This window comes from Dryobates pubescens, chromosome 14 (genome assembly GCF_014839835.1).
Source record: "Dryobates pubescens isolate bDryPub1 chromosome 14, bDryPub1.pri, whole genome shotgun sequence".
NCBI lineage: Eukaryota > Metazoa > Chordata > Aves > Piciformes > Picidae > Dryobates > Dryobates pubescens.
In genome coordinates this window covers 12,343,334-12,369,090 of record NC_071625.1, presented here as the reverse complement: position 1 = coordinate 12,369,090, position 25,757 = coordinate 12,343,334, and positions in this window count along the sequence as shown.

The following is a 25,757-nucleotide window of genomic DNA, read 5'->3' as shown; positions in this document are numbered from 1 at the left end:
TTACACTTTTCTTATTCTCCTTTAACTTCTATTTAAATAGATGATCTCAAAGGTCTTTTCCATCTGGTCTATTCTATTCTATGCTATGCTATGCTATTCTGAATTTTATTTCTCTTTTTTATTCATTTTATTTTTGAAAGACTCAGTCATAAACTTGGTGTTCTGGCCACTTTTACAGTCATTTATTAGGATGATACAAGCTATTTCTCTGTGTTTCAGAAGTTTTAGGTGAGCTGCTTAAGTTCATCAGCTAGAACAGCCTTTCTGGCTGCTCTGCAAGTAACATATGAAACTAGCTAAGTTTTGATTGTACCCATTTGCAACACCACAAAAGATGAAAGGAATCAGACCTATATATATCTTTTAAAATAAAGTTCTGGAACAAATGTAAGCACAAGCTAGAAAGAGGTGCTATTTATCACATCTAGTATTTTTCTGTGACTAAAATCTAAACACATTTATTTGGAAAGAGGAATACTGATATAAAGCATTTTACCCAAACCCCAACCAGCAGCTGACATTTCCTACAACAATTTTCACAGTACAGGCAAAAATGTTTGCAGAGTTTTGAATATAAAGGTAGTATATATGCTTGAATTAGTACTTGAAAAATGATTTGTTTCAAACAACACATTGTGATCACTAAAGTGTACAATTTAGAAACATTTAGAAAGCAGAAACACAACACAGGTCCCAGTAGTAATAGACTGATACAAAATTTAGTAAGAAATATCATCTGAACTTTAAGCACTGACTTCCATGAAGCCTGGTTTTTATCCATGACTTTTAGTAAAATTTTGTATTCAGAGCTTTAAAGAATCCTGATACTCAATGTACTTAAAAATTCTACAACTCTTTGGCTATGCACACAAAATATCACAATTGAGATATTTGAAGTGTTGTACCATTTCGTTTGTCCTTCTGCCCCCAGGAGCCCTTGGAGCCTACCACACTACTTTTTTTGGTTTAGTTTGGGGTTTGGTTTTTTGTTTTTATTGTGGAGGGTTTTGTTGTTGTTGTTAGTATATCAGTCTCCTACATTTTTCTGAAGCCCTTCTTCATTTAAAAGCTTTTTGTTGAATTGATATCTTACTTACTATCTGATTTTTTTCATCTTCTTTTGGCAGATGCCTTGTATTTTCCCACAGTGTTATCAAGGACTCAGAGGCTGCATCTTCATGAGGACTTTGTAGAGTAGAGTTATATACTGATTTTGCTGCCAGACCCATTGAAAACAAATTATTGTTAGATTTAAAATGATCAGCTGAGATAAAAAATCTGCATACAATGTGCTATTACAGTTTGTCCTGTACCAATCTAAAAGCATCCTGGGATTTGAGTATCTAATATGCCTGCATTATAAGATAGGAAAGGAGTGGGAAAGGCCACAGATTTGTGTTGCACATAATCATGTGGTCATTGGCTTATATGTCCTAATGACATAACACTTATCTTAATTGTTAAAATATTATTCTTTCTATACGCTTCTGTAGAAATTGGAATTCCAGAGCAATATGAACAAACAAAAAAAAAAGGGTAAGATGAAAAAGTTATGCTGTGAGAGCTCTTTCAATCTTGGTGTTGAATGGAAGAAATGATGGAAGCACTTCTGAGAAGGGGATCTGGAGATAAAAGCTGGAACCATCAGCACAGAAAGCAAGCTTCTAATGAGTAAGTGTGAAAAGGAATTAGTTCTGAGCACAAGCAGAGACTCTGTGGCTTATAACCTTAAAAACTATCACAAGAAAAAATGAACATGAGATGAAACCTATAAGAGATTGAGTTAAGTGACTCAGAGACTATAAAAAGGGAGATGACATAGTAAGGCGACCAGGTAAGGAAGATCATCTTGATGACAACAGCCTGGACTAATTGTAGAGATAGGAATTAGTGTTTAAAAAAATTATTTAGCTTTGTCAGAATGAGACTATTTGTTCAGTTTAATTATAAGGTTCCTTACAGAAGGAAGATCTCCCTACAAACAACATGTAAACCCACATAATAATACTTCTGTTGTCTCCTCTGCTACATTTTTAGATCTATAAAATATCATCTTGCAGAACAACTTGATAAGGGGAAAACATGGGACTGAAAGTTGACCAATTATGCAAGATAACAAAATTCTTGAAAATATAATTTAGAGCTTGGCTCTTTTGTTGTTAGTTTCTGTTTTGGTTTAAAATTTTGATCAGCTGAATCCAATATATTTTTTGTTTCCTTGAGTATCAAGTTGTTCTAATCTTCAAAGAGTTTATACAATGCAATTGTGTGCAATTGAGGTAAATATTTCTTGTCAGTGTGTAAGAACCAAGCGATGGAATTAGCATCAGTGAAACACGCATTCCCAAGGATTAATTGTTCGCATTCATAACACCCTCCCTAGTTCCTGAAAACTACAAAATATTACATTCCCTGAATGGACATCTCCCACAGTGGCAATTTCCACCTCAAGACAGTCTCTCCACCTCAGCCTCCTCCTCTCCAACCCTTAAAGAGATTCTCAGACTCCTTCTGACAGCCCCCCACCCCAGGTTTGGACTTTTCTCTTCCTCCTTTTACTGAGCCCTTGATGTTCTTGCCAAGTCTGCAGCCCAGCCTAAGCCAGCAGGCTGGTTGGCACCTGCTGGGCTACGCTGTCTGCTTCTTTGCCTTTCAGTCATGACTGTGTCCAGATTATCCCTGACCACAAAGATTTGATTCCCATTCCAGGCTTTAATCTTGTCCTGAAGTAGTAGGAACCCCATCATTTTTGGCTGGATAAGTCGTTTCTTTCTTCTGCCTGGACACAAATTATCTTTGCCATCAGTAAAATGGTTACCAATTCCCACGGTTTAAGTGATGGGTGAAGTGAAGTCATCACTATCACATCCTCATGAAAGGTAGGTTGTAAACCAATACAGAATATAATAACACTGGGTACAATGTGTAGTTTACACTTATTGGAACCACTGTTTGCCTTTTGTATTTTTAGCTTACGGGTAAAACCACACCCTGTCCTCCCTCCCCCGCCCCTTGATGGGCAAACCTGACAGAAACTCTGCAAGTTGAAACTCATGGAGCTTCCTAGCCCTTCCATAATTATTTTTATCCCAATGTAAAGGATGATTCAGCCATCAGTTCTCTTAAGAGAGACAGAGATAGACAGAGTATGCTAAATTGCTGTTAAAAACAATCCTTTCCATGTAAGTAGGAGTGGGTGCTAGAGGACATATAGCCAGTGGAAGCTGGAAGGGGGATGCTATGTGAAAGCACAGAGGGAACTAGGGTACTCTGTTATCTGTGGCAGAATAGAGATAAACACTATCATGTAACCACTTAACTGATACTAGGAGGAGGATGCACATGAAGAAGACAAAAGAAATCAGTGCTGTGTTGATTATAATTTTTTTGGTTTTCTCTCTTCACAAGGGCAGGAGGTGGAAGTAATGGTATATTTGATTTACACTGAATATAAAGACACTCTCTGCCTCAAATAACTTTGAATGGAAGGAGGTGGAAGAGGGCTCAGAAGAAAGCAATAGAATGTTCTTATTCAGGAGACTTCTGAAGAGTGCAGCAAATGTCAAACACCTCCCCCTGAGATACCAGTGTCACAAAAGAAATGCAAAGAAATTAGAGGCAATCTTAGTTTTATTATACAGAACAGCAAGAACAGTATGGGATCTAGAATATGAACTATAGATGCTGTACTTTAAGATGCCAAATCTCCCTGAGAGGGATTGTCCAAAGTGACTAAGTAATATTAGTCTTACTGAAGGTTGCATGGATGTTTCCACTTTGGATATGAACAGTGAGACTAAATGGGAAGTGTGGTGGAACTTTAATTGTTTCATAGGGTTTGAAATCCACTTCAACATTTCCATACTGCTCTCTAGTTCCTTAATGCTAAGCCATTGCTGATTACGCTGCAAAGGATATGTACCACAATACTGTGTCCAGTTGCTGGTTCCATACCACCAAAACAAAAATACATTAAAAATACTATTTTGCACAGAAGAGGGAAGAAGTACATCTAATCTATTTGCTCTAATTGTTTTTTTTTCTTTCTTGATTAAGTCAGTCTTACATGGCAATGTTTTCATTCATCCAGGAAATAAGTGCAGTGGACAATAGGCACATGAGTGAAGAGTTGAGCAGAAAACAGCAGACTTTAGAAATAATAATAAAAACAACAACAAATTAAAACAAAATCTGGTCTGTTAAATTTGGAGATGTCTGTGAAAAGTTCATGTCTTGATCAGCTTATTACTGTTTACAGAGTTTTCTTATGTGGTGTTAAAATGCTGTTCAGTTAGTCAAGGGTGGCCTTTATGGAAAAATCTTCTGACTTTGGGATCTGACTAATGCAATTTGTGCCAGAAGGAGGGACAATTTGTATGTAAATCTTCATCTGATTATTTCTTGTTTTTCTTTTAATCTTGCAATGTGGCACGCAGTGCCTTGAGTGCTATTAGATGCAAAGTGGCTTTCTAGCTTTACTTTATGCCAACTGGCCTTCTCCTTTGAGGTCAATAATACTTAGTTGTACTCTCTATCTCAATAATGATTCATTTTGGCTGAAAGCAAATTCATTTTTGGTTTCACAGTGAGGATCTGGTCTTATGACTCAATATTCTCAGAAAAAGACCATACTGATTCCTTAATTCCCTATATTCTGACCCTGGTGCAGGAAGCATGTACTGAACTTGGGATATGCCTTACTTTAAAATGCAGGTCATTCCCAGATGACATATTTGTGAGATACTGCAGAGATCTGGTCTTGAATAGACCCAGCCAGCAGATGGCCTTGCGTGAGCTCTATGACTACAGTAGACTCAGCTAATCTATTAGCTCTACATTACCAATGTAATCATCAGAATACGAATGACAACTAGCATGAAGCTCAACAGCAAAATATGAGTATGACTATGCATGTCTCCACACTGGTAGCAACAGGACTAGGCAATGCTGAATCTGAAATAACCATTTCCTGTGAGTGCAGATCATCATCTATGGGACAGAGAGTAAAGTCAAGAAAAATGGAAACAAGAATGTTCCTTTTCTGAGCTAGTGTCAGCGAGTCACACAGAAGATGGAGGTGGTTATGTATATCCTGAAACTCATAGTTCAACATTGTTCATTCCTTATTTGGAAGAGAAGGGATTTTGTGATTGCATGAGAAAGATGGCAGACTAGTGATGGAAAGAGGAAAAACATGGACCAGATGTTGACAGTGGCAGCTGTTAACAGCTTGGCCATGTTCCCAGTATGTGCAAGGATGTCTCAAGACATACCAGGTATTGATAACAAGTGTGGGATCCTGAATGTCCGTGTGATATACAAAAGAGGTGAATTTGCATCTACGGAGGTACAGTCTAACATGACTGTAGGCCATGGCTGTCACCTCTGCTTGTCATACCCTTGATGTGACCTCTGTTGAGCTTCCTGTGGCTCTCTCACCCACTTTCCTGAGTGCAAGCTTGTTTAATTAAGCTAATGTAGCAGGACCAGTGTGGATGCTGAAGGGCAGTGTCACCAAGGTGGAGTCATTATTACAGTGTGCAGACATCAGGCTTTCAATGCCAACTGAAAGGGAGTGGTCAGGGGATCTCAGGTGCTCTTTGGAGTGGTGGCAGGTGACACAGTAATAAGGACCACTCAGAGGACCCCAGTGACAACAGCCACAGAGAGCTGCAGTGAGGTTGCCCTCACAGTGGGAACCTGTTGACACAGCCTTCTCCAGTCCTAGAGCCATGCTGAAGAGCAGAAGACTCTGATGATGCAAGGCTTGAGTTTCATAAGAGATGGTGACTCACAGTTTTCACTTAGTATCTGTAATGGTAACACTGGTTAGCATGGCCTCAGATAGCTCCTGTGTTCTGGGCATCTTAGTAATTCTTGTGCTACCTACTACATTTAGCAATAAGCTGTATTTTAACAAATTCTCAAAGAGCACAGCAAACTTCTTTTAGATTTTCTCCATATGTATGCATATTCTGGGGAAGCTAGCTCTGACAGAGAGAAATGCTTTAGGTAAATAATTTGCAGAAACATCTCCTTTATTCTCCAACTATTCTGTTTTCTTCCTCAGAGTGATCCCTCTATGACAATATACTTCAATTTTACATGAACTATTTGTTTCATCAGCAAATTAGCATATTATGGTTTCTCTTTTATAGTTTTAACTAATAAGAGAAGTGAGCCAGTGAAAAGGCTGAAGCTAAAACCAAATCCAAACTAAAATGAGTACCAGATTAATGATGTGCCTGTTGGCTAGGGCAGAATACAGCAGACAAATGACTGCATCAACAAAATCAAGCTGTTTCTTCATCTGTGCTTTTAACTGTTGTTAATACTTTTAGTGCCTACAATTGTCTGTGTCCATGGGCTAGAAGTATAAGACTTTATGGTGGCAATTCAGTTTCAAGTGCTCAGCCACCCGTGGATACACTCCTCCTAGTGAGGTGCAGAAGTTCTCTCTAAGCTGTTTAAATAGACTTAAAATAGACATTAGCAGATGATCCACAAAAACCAGCAGAGAGAGGTGATTCCTCAGCTATTTTCCTTCCACAGCCAGTGAAGACTAAAGGTGATCTTGTAATCTGTGTTATGACCATTGCTATTCTACTGGTGGGTTTTGTTTGGTTTGTTGGGGGTTTTTTTTGCTGCGCTCAGAGTCTCTGTTTTGGTTTATTTATTTCCATTCTCCATGTTCCTTTGTCCTAACTTTCTTTTTCCTATTACAGTATTGTATTTAATTTAAACCAGTATGTAAAAAAAAAAATAAATAAATCTGGTAATAAGTACCACTGATACAAGGAAATACAAATTTCAGCTAATTAATTACTGTTACCAATGTCACAACATTTTCAGGAGACTGGGTGAAGCTGGATGACCACCTCTTGGTATTGGTTTAAGATTCAAAGTTTCTCTTATCTGAATTTCAAAATGTAACTTTAAGAAATGAAAACAGAGGTAAAGAAAATATTCAGCACAGCTCTAGAGAGCATTTAAGAGTGCACGATTCTACGGATTCACCACTGTCTCCTTTCCACACATGCATGTCTTCTTAAAGCTATAACCTTCCCAAACTTGCTGTCTGCACTGAAGAGAATTGTGGTCTATTGCCTTTGGCTACTGCAAGGAAACATTTTGCCTTTCTGGATGGAGCTAGAGCAAAAATAGCATAGAGTAGCAACCAGGCTCTGGAAGAGATCCAAATGATAGTAGCTCACTTGCCTGGAAAACAAAATTAAGTACAGTTGAAGAATTCATACTGGACCAGACTATTAAATAAACCCTTTTGTTCCATTGTGTCTAAATATATTTGAATAAAGCGAATTATCTGTGCATATCAGTAAAGGCTATATCTTTCTAACGTGGAGAATGAGCTGTAATAATCAAAGCAGAGCTTTCAAAATATATCACCTCAGAACCACTATTTTAATGCCTTTTTTTTTCCCTAAAGAGACTTGTATTGTGTTTTAGGGAAGGCCCTGATAAATTTCAAGCAGAATGAAGCACATTCTACTACTTTGCACAAAAGCAATATATATTTTTCTTTCTTATTAAAGGTAAATCTTGCAGCTGGCATCACTAAGCTATTGACATTCTGATCCAGTGTAATTGCCTTTATGACTGCTTGTAGTGCTACTTTTACTTAGAAGGGGAAATACCTGAAATAGTCTGGTAAATTTTACTACTGCAGGTGGGGAATGTCCAGTTTAATGGCCCCACTGTATTACTCTTTGTTATTCATGTTCGCCAAAAAATACACAGGATATAGATGGGGCTGAGTTAACATTGCTGGAATTTCCTGGGTTGTTTTAATACTTGATCTAGCATCCTTAATATTGTCAGTGAACTGGCAGAGGTGGGAGGAGTGGGATGGCATGCTTTCACTTTGGCACCAAACAGAAGGTGGGTAAATAGTTGGAGAACTAGAACTCATTCCATCTGACAGACATCCGTAATACAGTCACACATACACGTATACATACTCTGTACATATACTCTGCCTCATTTATTTCATAGTCAACAAAATGTGGTTCAGAAATGTGTTTTAAATGGTTAAAGAAAAAAAAAAGGGCATTTGGGAATGTGATGGAGGCCCCTGTCAATTATTCATGTTTCATGCAATCAATAAACCACGTTTTATGAGGCTGGTATATAGGCTGTAACTGTGTTTAGCAGACATGATGAAGGTTTGAATTGGTTCCCACAGAAAAGAATAATTCTCCAAATGAGCAGCTGATACCTGGACTTTATCTAATGAGATGGGTATTACTGGGGCTTTGGCTGGTTCGGGAGGCTAAGGAAGGCTCTGACATGCAATTATGAGGCATTAGTTACACTGGTTTCCCTTTTAAAAGGGCACAGTTCTTCATGAAGATGTTAAGAAACCTCACCCTGCTATGATTTTTTGACTCTGAGTGCCCAGAGGTGCATGGCCAGCCAGGCCAGGCATGCCAGGGCAAGCTCTTTGACTCAAAGGAGAGGACTTGCAAAACCTCCTGGGAACACAAAAAGGGAAAACAGGCAGGAAATAGAAATAGTCAGAGAAATAGTCAGTAGAAATAGTTTGGGCAGAAAGAGAGCTGTTTTCAAGAGCTGCTCATGTAAATGATTATGTTTTCATTTTTTCCCTCTCTATTTTTTATTTTATTTATTACCACACCTTCTCTGACATTTGAAAAGCATAAGCCATTTCTTTGGCACTGTGTGATTTTCCTCCATGTTCCAGCAAATCATGGCTCTGAAGAGGTTACTGGTATATCGGTAATTTGTCAACAATGGCCCAAAAGGGTTTGTGAATGCCACAGAGAAGTGCTGGGAGTTAACAGTTTTCTTAACCTCCCTGTCTCTTTTATTCCTTATTTACTAGTACACACACAGGAGGCATATTATATGTGGCTGGCTATATCTTGATGAGAGATGCAGATAGATGCAGGGTTTTCTCCTGGTTTCCCAAGCCAGATGACTAAGGTCAGATCCACGGTGGTGTGGTGGAGCTAATGAAGCCCAGGGAACATGCTGGTAGCACCACCACTGCTGTGGGTGAGCAGTGGTGATAACAGCTGAACCTGCCTGCATGCTGGTTGGCATTTCTCACCATTGTCTCACTGGCAGTGTAGTGAATCAGCACTTCTGTTCATAAATGTGCTGTTCTCCAAGTTGGATTTTCAGCTCTCTCTCTGTACATCTGTTGACTGGATACAAGTACATGTTCTAGTGCCCTTTCATATGTTCTTGGCACAGATGCATTTTGTTGGCATGAGCATCAGGCTGAATTTCTTGGCATTTTAGGAAGTGAATTTGATTTAAAATGCAAGCAGAAGAACAAATAAAATAAAACAAACACATACACACACAGCAGGAGAGTGTTCCCACAGTGGAAGCTGTGTATGGCTCACAGTTTACACATACAGGCTTAGCCTTCCTGCCCTCTGTCTCCCACGTTTGCTCAATACCATCCGGAGCAAATATGGAGTTTCAAGTGAGCAGCATTTTACTGCTTAGAGGAGAGATACTTTCTGTCTAGAGGAATTCTGGCTGATCATGAGTTGGAGAATGTCTCTTCTACACTTCCCCCAACATGCCCAAGGACTTAAGCAGCCCAGAGAAAACCAGTGTTCAAAAAGAGCTTTCTAAAGTCCAAGGCAAATGTATTTTCCTAAGGTGATCCTCTTAGCTGATTTTCTTACACACTTTTTTTTTGTTCCCAAATGAATCATTGAACAGATAGAAATACAAAATTATGGATATGTAAAGGTAAGCAGCTAACCACCTCAAAATCTTTCAGAATAAGTTGCCTGTTTTCCTATGTGGGAAAACTTTGACATGCTGTTTGAAGTGTTTACCTTGCTGATGTGGGTTTAGCAAGATTGCCTGAGTCCCCTACTTTACCACCAGAATGATAGCATGTCGAAATGACTAATACAGCTAGCACAGGATTTCATGAAATTACATGTCAGACTGATACTATTAAACATATGGGAGATGCTCTAGGGTACTGTTGTATTGCAACCCAGTAATGAGAGTAGCTCAAGTACAGCTGTAGATGGGAATCTTGAGTAAGAGCACCTTGAGGAGAACGAAGTTGTCTGTGTTAATAAAAACCCCAACTAACAAGTTCTGCTACACAAAAGGACAATAGGTCATGTTCAAACGTGAGAATATATATTAGGTGAGGGAAAAACCTAGAGTGTACAGGCCATGATATTTTGAAATATCAGTCTTTTCTGAAACTATTAAGCCCATGGTCACCTTAACAGAGTTCAGATACTCAGACTTGAAACACTTACTTATATTCACACACTTACTGTTTATTTGCTGCCTTGATGTTCAACTGGTCATACAGGCATGGGTTTTACAAGAAAGAAGTTTTATGACAACATTTTGATGTAGAAAAGACCAGTAAATGTCCAAAGAAGTTGTAATTAAATGTATTATCACTTCTTATCTTTTCCTACCCTTATAAAGCTTTATTGCAGTAAAGTATAGTAACACTATATGATGGGATAGAGAAAAACTGCCTGTGAGAAAAGTTAAAAATGCCAAAACTCAATATTTGGAACCTGATTAGGGCCTCTGATATTTTTTTTCCCAATTGGCTTAAATTAATTTTAAGTTCTTTTTATTACATTATTAAAATCAGAATGTACATAGAATAAAGTTTGCTGTCTGCTCTAGCTCAGAAAAAATGAAAGCACAGCCTGTACTGAATGATAGAGTTGTGCTTTAATGTCCAGCCATGTGGTTTCTCCATGGAAAACTAATGACTTAAAGATGAAATTCCTCTACTAGTTTGCATATATCTTCTTGCAAGGATTCTTCTGAGCAGAAGGATAATTGGAGACTCTATACAATTGAGACTTGTACTTTTTAATCCTAACATCATAAGCTACAAAACATCTTTTTTTCCCACAAAAACATGATGCTTTCAGCCCTAGACATGCTCAGTTCTGGACATTCTTGAAATAAAGCAAACCTTCTCAAAAATGCCAGGACCATTCCCCTGAATCTTATTTAATACCATCTGGAAATAGAGCAGGGTAAAAACCAGAGAAACACAAAGATATAAAACGAATGTTTCAAAACTCAAAGAGCTGTCCCAAGTTTCTGTACTGGGGGCTTATTCGGCTCTTATTCAATCAAAAGAAAAATAGAAGCAGAAAGCAAAAGAGGAGGTTTCCATTCATGACTCTCATGCTGTTTTCACTTATTAAACTTAGTTGTGAGTTCACAGGAGTGGGTTCACAGGAGTCTTCCACATAAACTGTGTCTGCAAATTTGCAAATGATATTCAGCAGTATAGTGAAGGTGAGCAGAGACACATCACCTGTATTTTTGTATAGGAATGTGTTTTTAAAATTCATTGCATGATACAGTTTATAATACCCATGATGATTTACAAAGTGTTGAAATCCTTGCAACTAGAAACCCCTGTTGCACCCGTAGTGCAACACAGAAGCCTCTACACAGGAAGTAAAGAAATAGGAATCTGAAGCTTTTGAACCTAATTTAGTACCAGTAATATTTTTTTCCTGTTATTATTTGTATGCATAAGGTAGAGCCTTTTGGATTTAGGTCAGAAATCTTCAGAGAAAAGACAGTTTTGCTGCAGCTGGACCGTGTATTACACTATGACACTTGGTTTCTGACTTGAACTCTAGAGTGCTCCTACAGTACAAATAATTACATTTCCCCACTGAGGCTGGAAGCCTCAGTTACCTACAGATGCCACGGAGGAGCCAGTTCTTGCTAAAAGCTTGATTGCATGATCAGAATAAATTGAGTCTGGAGAAGGGATGGAATGCTGTAATTATCAAACTGTCTGAAGTGAAGAATAAAAGTATTAAGTCAGTGTTTTATCCTTTCCTTTGGACTAACCAAATGAAGGCATCCAGTGATGTTCCCCTTCTGCAGAAAAGCAAACAGCAATACACAACCAGCTACTTCTGTTTCTGTAAGTAGCAGTCCACAGCAGGTTGTGTTTCAACAGCTTTTTTTACAAGGTTATAAAGAAAAGGGTGCCACCTTGATAAGCTGTGACACACAGCTAGCTTCCATTAGGCTGCCCGTCTCAGCTCTTGCAGACAGGCAGAGTTCACAACTTATTCTTCCAGCCCTGCAACACATGTAAATCCAAACTTTGCCCCAAAGGTGAGGAAGGCTCTTCTGCTTTGAATTTTTAAATGAATGTAAACACTATTGTCATATCATGTAACTCCCAGGGAAGGCATTCTTCTTCCAGACTAATAATGCTTTTTATTCCTTTTCTATCTTTTAGGGAATGCAGATTTCATCTCCAGGAGTGGCCTTGTATAATGGCAGTATAGTTACCCACATCTAGTAATAATTATCAAGTACTCTGAGGCAGATAAGTCCTCTGAATTTGGAGAACATCTTTAGACATCAGTTGAATTGTATCAAGGATTCTCACAATGCCAGCAGCACTAGTGCAATCTAAGAACCAAATGGAATAGAGAAAAAAATACAAATACATATTTTGTGTTTAGAATGGGGAGAAAGAGAAAGCACATGGTAGAATGGATCTGCCTGGGGGGGAGCTCTGGTGTAGGCCATAGGAAAGGTAGTGGAGAAGGAGAGCTGTTCAGGCTTAAGACGCTTACATGGAACATGAAAAACTGGGTTATTGATGTGTCATTACATTCCTGTGTGACCTTAGCAATCCACAGGCCCACTTTTGCAAAGAATGTGAGGCAGATAGCTCCTAATTTTCATATATAATTAGTTCTAAAACTAATATAGTGTGTGGCTACTGCTACATGCTTAATTATCTTCATTCATGACTGCTTTTCAAGTATGAGTTTCAAGTGCTAGCATTAAATACACCTTCATTTTGAGTCCCAAACCTGCAAATATTCATTAGTGCTTGCTGTCATGATTAAGTCATTGCCTAGAAGAAAACATTAGCTTCAGTGGAATTACTCATGCTATTAAGTGCTATCATAGAAGGAAACTTCTTCAGTTTTAACTTTAGTTGCACATATATATGGGTCATTATACACACACACACATTTTCATCAAAGGAATTAATAACAATTTTACTCTGTATATTTCTTGCTATCTTTTTATAAGCTTGCTTTCCCCCCACCCCCCTCTTACTCCCATCTTAATTCTCGCTTTCTTTAAGGTGCAACTAGCAAATAAAAATGCTGTGTATTTTTTGTGAGTTTGAGTTGGTGACTAACAGTAAGTAGTTGAAGTCTTATGTTTTTGGGACAAGTTGGTTACAAGTACAGCAGCCCATTGCTTTTTCTTCTTTTTTCTCTTTCTCTCTCTCTCTTTTTTTTTTCTTTTCTTTTTTTTTTAAGCTTGCATTTTTAAATTCAGCAATGCCATTTTCCAAAGCTGAAATGCAACCCGGGGGCCAGTTCAGACACGGTGTGATGCAGGCCAGTTGAATTGGCTAATGGTTCTACTGTGGATGAGTTAAAGAAGGAATCACCCGAAGCAATGGTAGCTCTCAGAAGGGGGCCTGCCCTTCAACAGTTTCAAGCCTTTGAAGACAGATTTCCTTTGAGCAATGTGAAGTCTTTGTGGTGATGGGAAACATACATTTATAATTACAGAAGAACACAGTGTACAGTAGGAATAGTATAAAAGCATGCGATTTACAGTGTCTAAGGAGAAGCTTTGATGTAGACGGCCCCACTGACCTAGTTTGCTGCTGGAAGCCCTAGAAACATAAGGCTGACTGGCTACAGTTACAGGGATGCAGGCTGTGAACAACATCCTTCTTCCTCTGCACTGCCACCCCACACTAAATGAAAATTCTGTTGTAACACTGACTGTACAGAAATACCATCTGAATACAAACTAACTGTACTTCAAAACATTAATAATGTTTGCTGTTCTTCTCTTGGGGGAAATGTGCTAAAAAAGAACCATTGTGAATCAGCACACAGGCTCAGGAAAAGATTTATCTGGGAAGATTACTTGTGGGGGAAGAAAGAAAAAAAACTTCATGACAGGACAGCCATCCATTGGGAGGAGGGGGAAGAAAAAAAAGAGATGCTAATCTCTGTTATCAAGGGGAAAGTGTAAACCCCAGGAAATTATGCTGATGCAAAATGGTTATATCAGGGTCTGTAAGAAAGACTGTCTGACAGCAGCAGCCAACATGCCATTAGAAAAGTATACCATTACCTCTGGGATATACACTGCTGAAAGCAAATCTTATATGAGATCCAAGACTAAATAGTCTCCTTCACAGGGAGAATAGGAATAGTGAAAGAGAACTGAAAGAGACACTGGCTGCCATGATTCCAACCATTTCTAAACCAGCCATGTGAAGAGGGCAGTATAGGGCTTCAGCAGCATTCAACAAATGTCCACCAAGAGAAGTGATGCAATTCATGGCTCATCTGACACAGGTGGATAAAATAAATAAATAAATAAATAAATAAAAAAAATACTAATCATAATAAAAAGCTGGGAAATCACCCAGTTGAGAGAATGGGTTTCATAGTAGCAGTACAGAAGTACTATTGTAGTACTTTATAAGTGAAAAATATTCTTTATCCTGTGAACCCACCTCTGATTAGGGTGTTTGTAGATTTGGATGACTCTGTTCAAACCATTACACTTCAGAAGTGAATGTGGATGCTGAGTTGAGCTGAGGTGGGTATTTGGGGGTTTGGTTAGTGACCACATCTAAATAATGTTATGCTGAGGTAGCTCTGTCTGCCTTATAATCACTTTGCCTGTGGGAGAGGGCCAGTCTGAGGGAGGTCACTGAAATTAAAATGGAAAACTTAATTACATAAAAAATAATATGGGTGTGATGGGTGCTTTGATGGACAAGGATGATGCAGGAAAAGAAAAATATAAAAGTTCAGCAAGAGCTATTTATAAATCTTACTTAGTGGGAGTAATAAACAACAAAGGATGAATCCTTGACTATTAAGTAATGTTTGTGCTAGAAGAGATAGAAACCTTTTAAAGTTCAACCTGAGACCTAGTAAACTTAAGGTACTTGGGGAGGGATGGAAGAGATCCTGGGGATCTTGCTGTAACTCAGTTGTAGGCTGAGTCTCCTGTAGTCACCTGTGACTCACCGGTCACTGACCTGATCCTAATGCAAAACAAAAGCCTGGGGCTTTTCTAGGTTTGCAGGTGGCATCCAAACATCACAGGGCCCCAGCCACCCTCTGTGGCTTCATATCTGTATCTTTAGTTCCCTTTACCTCTTGGCTTAAAATACTTTAAATCTGTGTCTATCTCATGGTGAGAAGTTACACCTCAGGTATCATTTGCAACCAGCAACCATTATCTAGCTGACTTCCCATTCCCTTTCCAAATGTTCTTCTCAGACTTGTCTCTGTCTTGATTTACCTTCAACAAAGTACAGAGGAGTCCTTCTCCTGTTGTCAACATTATCACTGTCATCATTCACACCAGACATATGCCATTCATTTCTAGCTAAGAGTGGAATGCTAGTGGTGGGTATTAGTCCTGCCTTGGTCAGACATCATTCTTAATCCTTTCATGACTAGGAAAGGATGCAATCTAAAGGTATAGAGTTTGAAGTAACTTTAGTGAACATAAAAACAGACAAACCCCACATTTCTCACCTGTCTCATTTGCCTCATTTAGAAGGCTGAGCTGAGCAGAGCAGGGCAGGGTATCAGTTTAACTCAGAGTATGCAGAAGGCTGATCTTTGCTTCTTGACCACTGTATAAGCGAAGTGTGGTATTGGAAGTCAACCACATTAAATGAAGCTTCATTTTCTGATTCCAATTATTAACCACACAAAAATTTTCACGGCAATTGACAGAGATGAAGGTTGGAGTCCTTGTGAGCTTTTGACAAATATTGCCCCTGGATAGTTTAGGTTTCTTGCTCTCCTTTTAAAATCCTGTCATGGTTGGTATACTACTGACTACATGTATGTTTCTAAGGCACAGTCTCTGTCTCTGTCAGTAGTACTGGACTGGAACAAAATGGTTGTAATTACAGATAAAGATTAGAGGTTTTACAGTCTGACCTCACAAACAGGTCTCTATGGCTTTATTGCACTTGTGGGACATAATCAAGGCCAAACTCCACTGAGATGCAAGTTTGAGACAAGCTTTGCTCATGTCCATAAAACATATAGCCTCTCTGCCTTGGTGACAGTATCACACAATTGATAGTGAATAGAGGAGTCAACCAGGGGAGTTAGAATAGAATTAACCAGGTTGGAAGAGACCTCTCACAGAACTCCCAGGTTTTGCACACTGTCTGCACAGGCACACGTAGTATGAAGCAGTACATGCTTAGAGGCATGTACTAACATTTGGGGCCATGAAATTCTGGAGCTGGGTCAGAAATTGCACTTGATTTTAGCAACCACCTGAGCAGTATGGGGTTTTATTGTCAAAGTAGTACAAAGGACAATGCAGAGCATACAGTCACTAGTTGATTCATGGCTTTTCCCCTTCTCCTGCCAAAATATTTCACGGTTCCGTCTTTGGTCACTCATTTGAGATCTAACACATTAGTCTCCAGAAACAAACATACAGCATTAGGACTCATGTCTGTCGTTGGAGGTCTCTGATTTTAAGCATGTGTAATAACTTAATAAGCCTGTTTCTCCATAAACACAAAAGTGCAAGTTACAGGAAACCATCAAACCAATTAAGAGAAGAGGCACAACATAGCTTGCACGCTGACTCAGCACCAGGGAGATTTGTGAATTGGGCAGAAAGAAGTGTGAAGAGCAAAATAAGACTGAGAAAAGAAGAATCTAGCCTTTGTAATAAAAGCTGGCCGATGCATGACACAGTCAGTTTCAAGGAAACACCCTTCTAGCAGGCAGTGATTCTGCTGAGAAGTGGCATATCTGTCCATTTGCCCATACACTTTGATCTGAGCGTTATGAAAGAGGAACTGCTCTGAGTCTCACAGTAAAGTGCTATATTTTTTTTTATGCTATGCATTTTATCTTTATCATTTTATGAAATATTTTTAGCAACATTAAGGATCGGCCTTTCTCCCTGGACACCAGAAATTCTCCAAGAGTGGCTGTGTACAAAGCTAGTGGGTTATGGCACACCTTAGGAGGCAAATACTGCTTTCTCCATTTTACATCTGTGAAAGCTGAGGCATGAAAAGATAAGTGAGCTCTAAAATCTTGAGATACTTTTTCTGTAATACAGGATTTGTGGGTCATAAACTCAAGTCATTGAAAGGATACTTGGAAAACGATTTATTTTAAATACATTGTGCTGATTTTGGCTGAGGTGGAGTTAATTTTCTTCATAGCAGCTACTACAGGCTATGTTTTGGATTTGAGCTGAAAACAGTGTTGATAATTCAGGGATGTTTTAGTTACTGCTGAGCAGTGCTTACACAGACTCAAGGCCTTTTGTGCCTCTCACATCACTCCACCAGTGCATAGGCTCGGTGTGCACAAGAAGCTGGGAGGGGATACAACCAAGACAGCTGACCCCAGCTGACCAAAGGGATACTTCATACCATATAACAACCTGCTCAGCATATAAAGCTGGGAGAAGAGGAAGGAAGTGGGGGACATTGGTGTTTCTCTTCCCAAGTTAGCATTATGCATGGTGGAGCCCTGTTTTCCTGAGATGGCTGAACACTTTGAGATCAGAATTGAGGTGGCCCTGGCCAGCCTGATCTGGTTAGAGCTGTCCCTACTTTCTGTAGAGGGTGTTGAACAAGAATACCTTAGAGGATTCCTTTCAACTTGATGCAATCTGTGAATCTGTGAATCCTTGATACAAAGCTCTGAGTCTCATTAAGGCTCAGCACAGTGCTGTGTTGACTGGAGTATATTGTTGTCGGGTCTAGAGCTAATGCACTGACAGTCAACTGCATGTCTCCTCAACTCAGCATGGTCCAAATGTAGCCTGTGTATTTGTACTCATATGGTGCTGTTTGAAGCTATTAATTGCTTTTCTTTGGAGCTTGTTTACATGATCTAGGACTGCAATCCTCTGCAACCACTGCTGAAGCAGTGAGTCCAGGGGACTCTCCATTCACAATAATAAAATGTTTGTTCTCAAAAATTTGCTTTTTATAGAGGGAAGAGACAGGAAACCCACTGCACTGTAGTTTTCTCTTTCTATATCTTTTCCCTTGGGGCTTTACATAAGATTTTATGGAAGGGTTTTAATTGTCTTGGGATATTTTTCTGAGCTACCCTTAAGTAACCCTTTTGAGCTCATTCATGTTCTCTGTGGTAGGGTGTTCTGTTGCATTTACAGACATACAGCAAATCAGTGAAGAGCTGAAAATAGAATGTACAAGTCTTTTTTCTCACTATGGATCAGAAGGGAGGCGACGGTCTGTGCCACTGCTCCATGAAGTCAGAAGAATTGCTGTGGTTCCCCCAGCAAGCCAGGACACAGGCTTACAATGCTATTGTGATAATATCTGGAGGCCCCGAGTAAAATCAAACCTCATTTTGTTTGCTGTTGAACAGCTTCTGCTCTGAAGAATCTTTTAGTCCAAATCTTGAATCCAGAACTCACAGAAGTATTTCTTTTTTATGTGTAGAAAATCTTGCTCCAAACAGAAACAAACAAACAAAAATAAACCAACGGCAACAAAACCCCAACCAACCCAAAAAAACCCAACAGCAAGTCATACCATACCAAACCACAAAACAAACCACTAAAACCAACACATTCGTTTCCTCTACTATTTTCTATTACTTCTAGTATTTGGGTATAGAAAACTAAGGTGTAAAAAAGACTAGATGTTTTGTCCTAAATCATATAGGCTCTTCACTGAAACCAAATCTTTGACATTCTAGTCCAGTGCTGATCTACTAAATCATCATTCTTCTCAGCTACAGATTTTGTTATTGTTCAAATCTATTCTTGTGTAAGCAAGAGGCTTGCTAGCCAGAGTAATCACTGGAATTGTCCTGTGCTTTCATTTGTAGATCTGTCTTGGGCATACACAGGCCTGTAGCACATTTCTGTAGTCTGGAGGTGTCTATCCAGCTGCCAGTACAACCACTCTTCCATTCTTGTTAATGCACTCATACTGACTGCCAGGTGTAGACCTCAAGGGATAAACATCTCCAAACAGCTGCTTACCTGAGATTAAGTCACATCTAAGATTTGGAGGTGCTACCAGCCTCCTGCTCCTGCAACACATACCTACACAAAATCCAGTGGTGTACTGGTGGTGCCTGCTGTTGGCATACTATTACCTATGTCAATAAACATCCTCAAGCATCTCCTTCCATGCTTTAGCTGTTGGCAGATTATTACCTCCAGAAGTAAAGCTCTGCAAGGATGTCCTTCCACACATTAGATAACAAACAATGGTGTTATGCACAACACTGGCTCTCTGGCTGGTTTTATTCTGTCTTTGGTAGAAATGGCTCAGCTGAGTGCTGTGTTTCCTGAGCACAGTTACTTGAACTAGTTGCTCTTGTACAACATGCCTTAAACTGTTTCTCTTTCATGCCAGTTGCATTGACACCATCCTTTGGCAAGACTGAAGACAAGTTTAACAGTTCTCCTATGTAACATCCCCACATCCAGCTAGGACATGCTTCTCTAGCACACAAACTTCAACCCACCCTTCTGTGTCATAGATTTCTCAGACCTCTCCAGCAGTATAACAGCACTGACTCTGTCACTGGTCTGAATTCTATCAGATTTTGAGCCCAAGTCACTATGTAGGTTTCCCAAATATAAGGACATAAAGAGCCAAGGGACTCTTTGGCTCCATCCTTCCCTGATTATGTCTCCCCACAGAGGTCCACCAATAGCAGGAAGACTTTTCCAGATCACTCATGTCCTCTACAAAGGGCGCAAGGTTGTTGACCTCAGCAACAGGTGCCTCTTTCATGGTTTAACCCTAGCAGGAAATTAAGGCCCACACAGCCACTTGCTTACTCCTGTCAGTGGGAGAAAGCTCATGAGTTAGTACGGAAATAGCCTAATAGGTAAAACAAAAACAATGCATGCAAGCAATGCAAAACAAAGAATTCATTCAGTGCTTCCCATGGATAGGCAGTTGTTCAGCCAGGAAAGCAGAGCTCCATCATGTGTAGTGGTTTCTTGGGAAGACAAAAAACAAAGGGTTGAATGTCTCTCCCATTATTCTTCTTCCCCCAGCTTTACATGCTGAGCAAATGCCTCCTTAATCTTCTTATCTCTAGGCTAAACAAACCCAGCTCTTCATATTCCATGTCCTTGTATGACTACAGTCTCATATGCTATATTCTCAGTCCCCTTAACCATCATGCTGATTCTCCACTAGAATTCATGTGACTTGTCAGTCTTGTACTAGAACCCAGAAGTGGACATAAGGTTTGATAAGTGGACTCAGAAGTGATAAAAGGAGAGGACTAATCACCTACTTCAACCTGCTGGCTACACTGCTGTTATACAACCCGGTGTACTGTTGGGCTTTAACCATACACAAAGGCCACAAATGTTGGCTCACATTCAATTTCTTGTCCAACAGGTCCTTTCCTGCCAAGGTGCTTTGTGGTTGGACAGCCTACCACCCACAGCCTGTAATGCTTCATGGAGTTACTTCTTCCTGCATGCAGGAGATTGTATTTACCTTTGTACGTTATTGAGAGTCACGTTAGAAAGAAGATAGATGCCTTCCAGCAGCCATATATTGTGGCAGACATTGAGGATAATCAGCAATGGGTAAGGTATGAGGTCACATCCCTATCCATTGAAGGAATAGGAGATGTCTGGTTTAAGATAGATACTGAATAAGTTTGCTGTAGTAACACTCACAGCACACATACTTGAGCTAACCCTGCACTCTCACACAAAACCATTCAGGTTCAGTCACATTTGACCACATTACAAAACAGCACAAAAGAGTTGAGACTCAGCAGAAGCTTGAATTGCTCTGACAATATAGAAAGTGAGCTTAAAAACTCCAGAGAACTGCTGTTACCTCTCAGTCACTGAGGCAATAAGCAGTAACTTCCCAAGGGCTTATTTGCTTCTCCTGGATTCTCAGCAGCGTTCCACACATGCATCCCAGTAGCACATGCCAGATGTGTCCTTTTACTTAAGCAATAAAAAAGTTATATTGCAGGGCTCTTGTTGTTCAAGCCCAGTGAGGATGCACCCTAGTTTTTATAAGCTTTGCTGCTTCTATTCCCAGTAAGTCATACATTTATTGGAAAATCACTTAGTGTGATGACTGCATAAAATTAAACGTGATTTGTCTGATTTAGGTTTGGGTATTCTGGTTCTTGAATGGTGCTGGGTAACTTATATTCACTATGATGGAGGGAAAAAAAAACCAACCCAAACCAAAAAACATTTTTAAAAGCAGAAGATTAATTACAGTACCTTTTAAAGGCTTCTTTCCAGAGATCCCAAAATTCTCAGAAGTGAGAAGTAATTGTCTACACTCATCAGTTCTCAAAATTTCGGTACATTTACTGCTCTTTAATCATTATTACAGCTAGTGGATTCCCATGGATTCTTAAGCTATGTGTTTTGTTCACAGGAGCAAGAAATGAATATTTCATTTCTTTTCACCTCTCTCGAGCAGAAATGCGAAGAATTGTTCAGCGTAGCAGAGTCAATGAAAATTTTCCTTTATTAACCTTTCCTCTCAAATTCTGCTTTAATTACTGCTGCTCAAATCAAGCACTAGAAAACTAGATTTCTTGTGCTATTGCTCTAAATTAGGACACCTACTAACCTCTGTATTTAGTAATGTTGTGACTGCATTACAGCATTTTCATCTGAAACCTCACCTGGTCCATAACTACACTTTAATCCTATCACTCTTCTGTTGCACAATGTTTGTCTGTTTCTAGTCTGAGTAGACAAACTGTACCCAGGTGATCTTTTCGGATGGCTTAACATCATGGATGTGGCCTGTTAGTCTGTATAATTGAATGGTAATTGTGCTACTTGAATATGTTTTGCATATTTACAGCTGAAGATAGGCCCTAATGAATCCTGATAGTCTTATCTGGAGAGGTATTACAGTAGTCCTAGTCACTGAAATTCAAAAGTATTTCTAGTCACCATGAGCTCATTGCAGTGTTGGATTCTTAGATGTAAATACCATTAGAAGAGAAAAACTTAACCTTCCTAATATGAACACTCAGAACTGTACATAAGAGAAGAAAAATCATTATTTGTATTAAAGATGGGTGCTCAAGGCTTTGGTTTTGATGCAGACTATTTAAAAATAGTATGTGAATGAGCTCATTGCAGTGTTGGATTCTTAGATGTAAATACCATTAGAAGAGAAAAACTTAACCTTCCTAATATGAACACTCAGAACTGTACATAAGAGAAGAAAAATCATTATTTGTATTAAAGATGGGTGCTCAAGGCTTTGGTTTTGATGCAGACTATTTAAAAATAGTATGTGAATTTTCTCAAGGTTGGTCTCATTTCATTTATATCCACATGTGTGTCCTTAGTAGTAGTTTAATACAAGCTTTTATGTTGCTGGAACCTTGTTGCACAGAGTTGATTCCCTGTTGATAAGGGGCTTTTACAATTCCACCTTCTTGTAGAAAAGGATTCAAATACAGTAATTGGATTTGACACAATGGAAAGATTTGTAAGGAGAACAGGCGAAGACTTAAGTGGCCACAATTAAAAGCTAATTATCTGCAGCTATCAACTAGTTACCAGTCATTCCAAACCATATAAAGGAAGGGAACAGCATATGCTATGGGGAGAATTGTTAGTAAAGACTAGAGAACTGGGAGGAGATATACAGGAGATTGAGTTCTCTTGATACAAGCCTGATTCTGGCAGTCCTCCTGTGAATAGCAGTATTGTGCAAATTCTTCTTTGCAGGACCCAGTGCTGATTTTTCTCTTGGTTGCACCAGATTTTAATTACTGTGAGCTGCTAAATTTAGAAATATTTATTCCTGCTTTACTCCACTCATGTCTTGGGTAGAGTTGCTCACATTAGCAAGCTGTTAATCTTAGACTTCCTTGTGGTGCCCAAGTTTGTGCTCAGCTGAGGGACCGAAGCAGCAAACCAGTGGGGCTGGAGTGAAGTCTGAAGAGGACATTTTTTCATTTTATTTTTTTTTTCACAGTGACAGTAGAATGAAACAAAACTGAGTTTCCAAGTCCTTTCTCAATTCGTTCTTTTGTCTGGTTGCCTTTTATCCAACATTAATTAATGTAATTGCTACAATTTCATAGTCCAGTGGAGACTAACTAATGATACCGGAGCTGAGTGTTCTGTTTCTGCAATAAATCAAGAAAGCAGTTCATGTAATACAGCCTTCCACTTCCCACCACATCAAATTAAAGAAGATAAATATTTCTTTTTCAGGGCTTAGGGTCTGGTAGTTAGATCACTCCCCCATGACTTCATGGGAAGGTCTGATACAATACTTACCTCTGCCTGGAGGGAGTTCAAATCCAGCACTTCAGCTGTTTGAGATAGTACCCAGTACTCCAGTCTTGAGAGGAACAATCTTTGCACCTTCCATTGAATCTGTTTCTTAGTGTAGAAATCAGCACAAGACCTAAAGGGCCAGAAAAGCAGAAAAAAAAGAAGGAACATAAATAAGCAGCTGTGAAAACATCCTAGAATACAGCTGGCCTCTTCTAGAAGTAGCTCTAGTAAGTAGTTTTTATTTGAAAAGAAACAAATCAACATACTGTCCCAGTAGCAGACCCTGGCTAAGCTTTGTATGATTAGATGATTTCTGTTCACAGAAGTGGCCTCCAAGATAAACCCCTGAAGGAGATGGGGATCTGCTGTATGTGGAATCAGATTATTCCACCAGAAGACCAACATTGTTTGCAACGGCAAATGGCTTGTCAGAGCAATAGCTGGGAAGAGGAATTGCTGGTGCTGCTGCCTGATCTCCCATGTGAGATACTGAGAGCTGACCAGCCCACTAGCATTCTTTCTTTCCCCAGACTGAAGCAAAGTAGGAGAGTGGCAAACTGGAAAAGTCTTTTCTGTAAAGTACAGTTGGCACACCGTTCCTGCCTGGTAACTGCCAGTTAAAATGATAATTTGAGGTGAAAAGAAGTTCAAAAATCTGTACAAATTCACCAGATGCCAGGACAGAAGAGATCTGATTACATATTTTTACTTTCTCAGGTCCACAGATGTGTGACTTGTCCACAGTCTACAGCAAAAGCCTGTGGCATTCCTGGTTTTCTCCTGCTTTCTTAAATAGTGGAAATGGAGGGAGGAACAGATGAGACTAAGCTTTAAAAGGCACAGAATGGGGCATTTTTTTCTTCCAAAACAAGTTTCAGTTATTTTTTTGAGAAAATTACTAATCTTTACATGCAAAAATTATAGAGGGGAAATGGCTCGCTTTCCAAAAGGCCAATCTTATCACAGGACTCCAGAACTACTCACCCAAATTTTCAAGACTGCAAGCAGGCATGGCTTGCATGGAACACATTTAGGCAAGATACCATGCCAAGTTGTGTTTTTGAGTTCTCTGTGTTGCCCAATAGCTATGTTTTCAAGACACAAGAGGTAAAATTAACTGGCATGTTGCCATGCCTCAAATACTGAGTTCAGTTTTGGCCCCTCACTACAGGAAAGACACCAAGGCAGTGGAGTAGGTCCAGTGAAGTGCAACAAAGCTGTTGAAGAGCAAACAAGTCCTATGAAGAGCAACTGAGGAAATTAAGGTTGTTACTCTGGAGAAGAGGAGACTGAGGGGAAACCTTCCTCTGTACAGTTACAGTGGGTGTTGGTCTTCTCTCCCAAGCAGCAAGTGACAGAATGAGAGGAAATGGCTTCAAGTTGCACTAGGCAAGGTTTGTGTTGAATACTTGTAAAATTACCCTCACTGAAAGGGTTGTCAGGGCCTGAAACAGGGTGCCCAGGGAAATGATTGAATTATGGTGCTCAGATTTAGCAGTGGGCTCGGTAGTGCTACATTAATGGTTGGACTTGACAATCTGAAAGGTTTCTTCCAACCAAAATGATTCCATGATTCTGTGATTCCATGCAAGTTGGCATCAAGGAAATAAGGGCTTTCCCTCTTATACTCAAACTAGTCTGTTTTGTAAATTCTGCATAGATACAGACATATCCATCTGCTTTAGGCTTTTTTGCTGTCAGTCACATATGCTCTGAGAAATACTCCTGATATTTTTGAACTAAACCTGATCAGATAATTGATGGTGAATAATTTATTTGAACAAATTTAGACTTTTGTCTGTTTGTTAGTTGTCTTGAATTTATTCATTATTTGAAAGTATTTGCTTAATAACTTCTATGAATAACTTCATGAGCCAGGATTTGTTTGTGGACTGTTTGTGAGCAGTTTGACACTAATACTGAGAGCCTGGTGCTTTTGCTCAGTTTTATTAGATAGAAGGGCCACATAGAATTTTTCTACTTGTTGACTGGCTGAGTAAATTAAAGCTGTCTTATGTGAATACTTACATGCAAATGTTCAAAATTTGCTTTTCATAACAAGTAGCAATCAGCTACAGTGTGCTGCAACTCTGTACATCCCTAAAATAAATCTTTCATTTCCATACTTCCAGGACAGCAAATAGACCATTCCCTTCTAAAAGGAATTTCATTTTTGTACAGGTGGGTCTAGATGAAAAGACATTTTTAGATAGCCAGCCTGCATTTGCTAGATGTTTGCTTTTTGACTCCACAGTTGGAAGAAAAAGCAAATAACTATTTTTTTTTTAAGTATTTGAAAACAAAACATCCTGATCACAGGTTTGCTCTTGTAAAACTGGAGTAGGTTGAGATGAAATAAAGGGTGTGTTCCTTTTGTAATTTATTTACAAATTGCAGTATTTAAAACTTTAAAAGGCAAA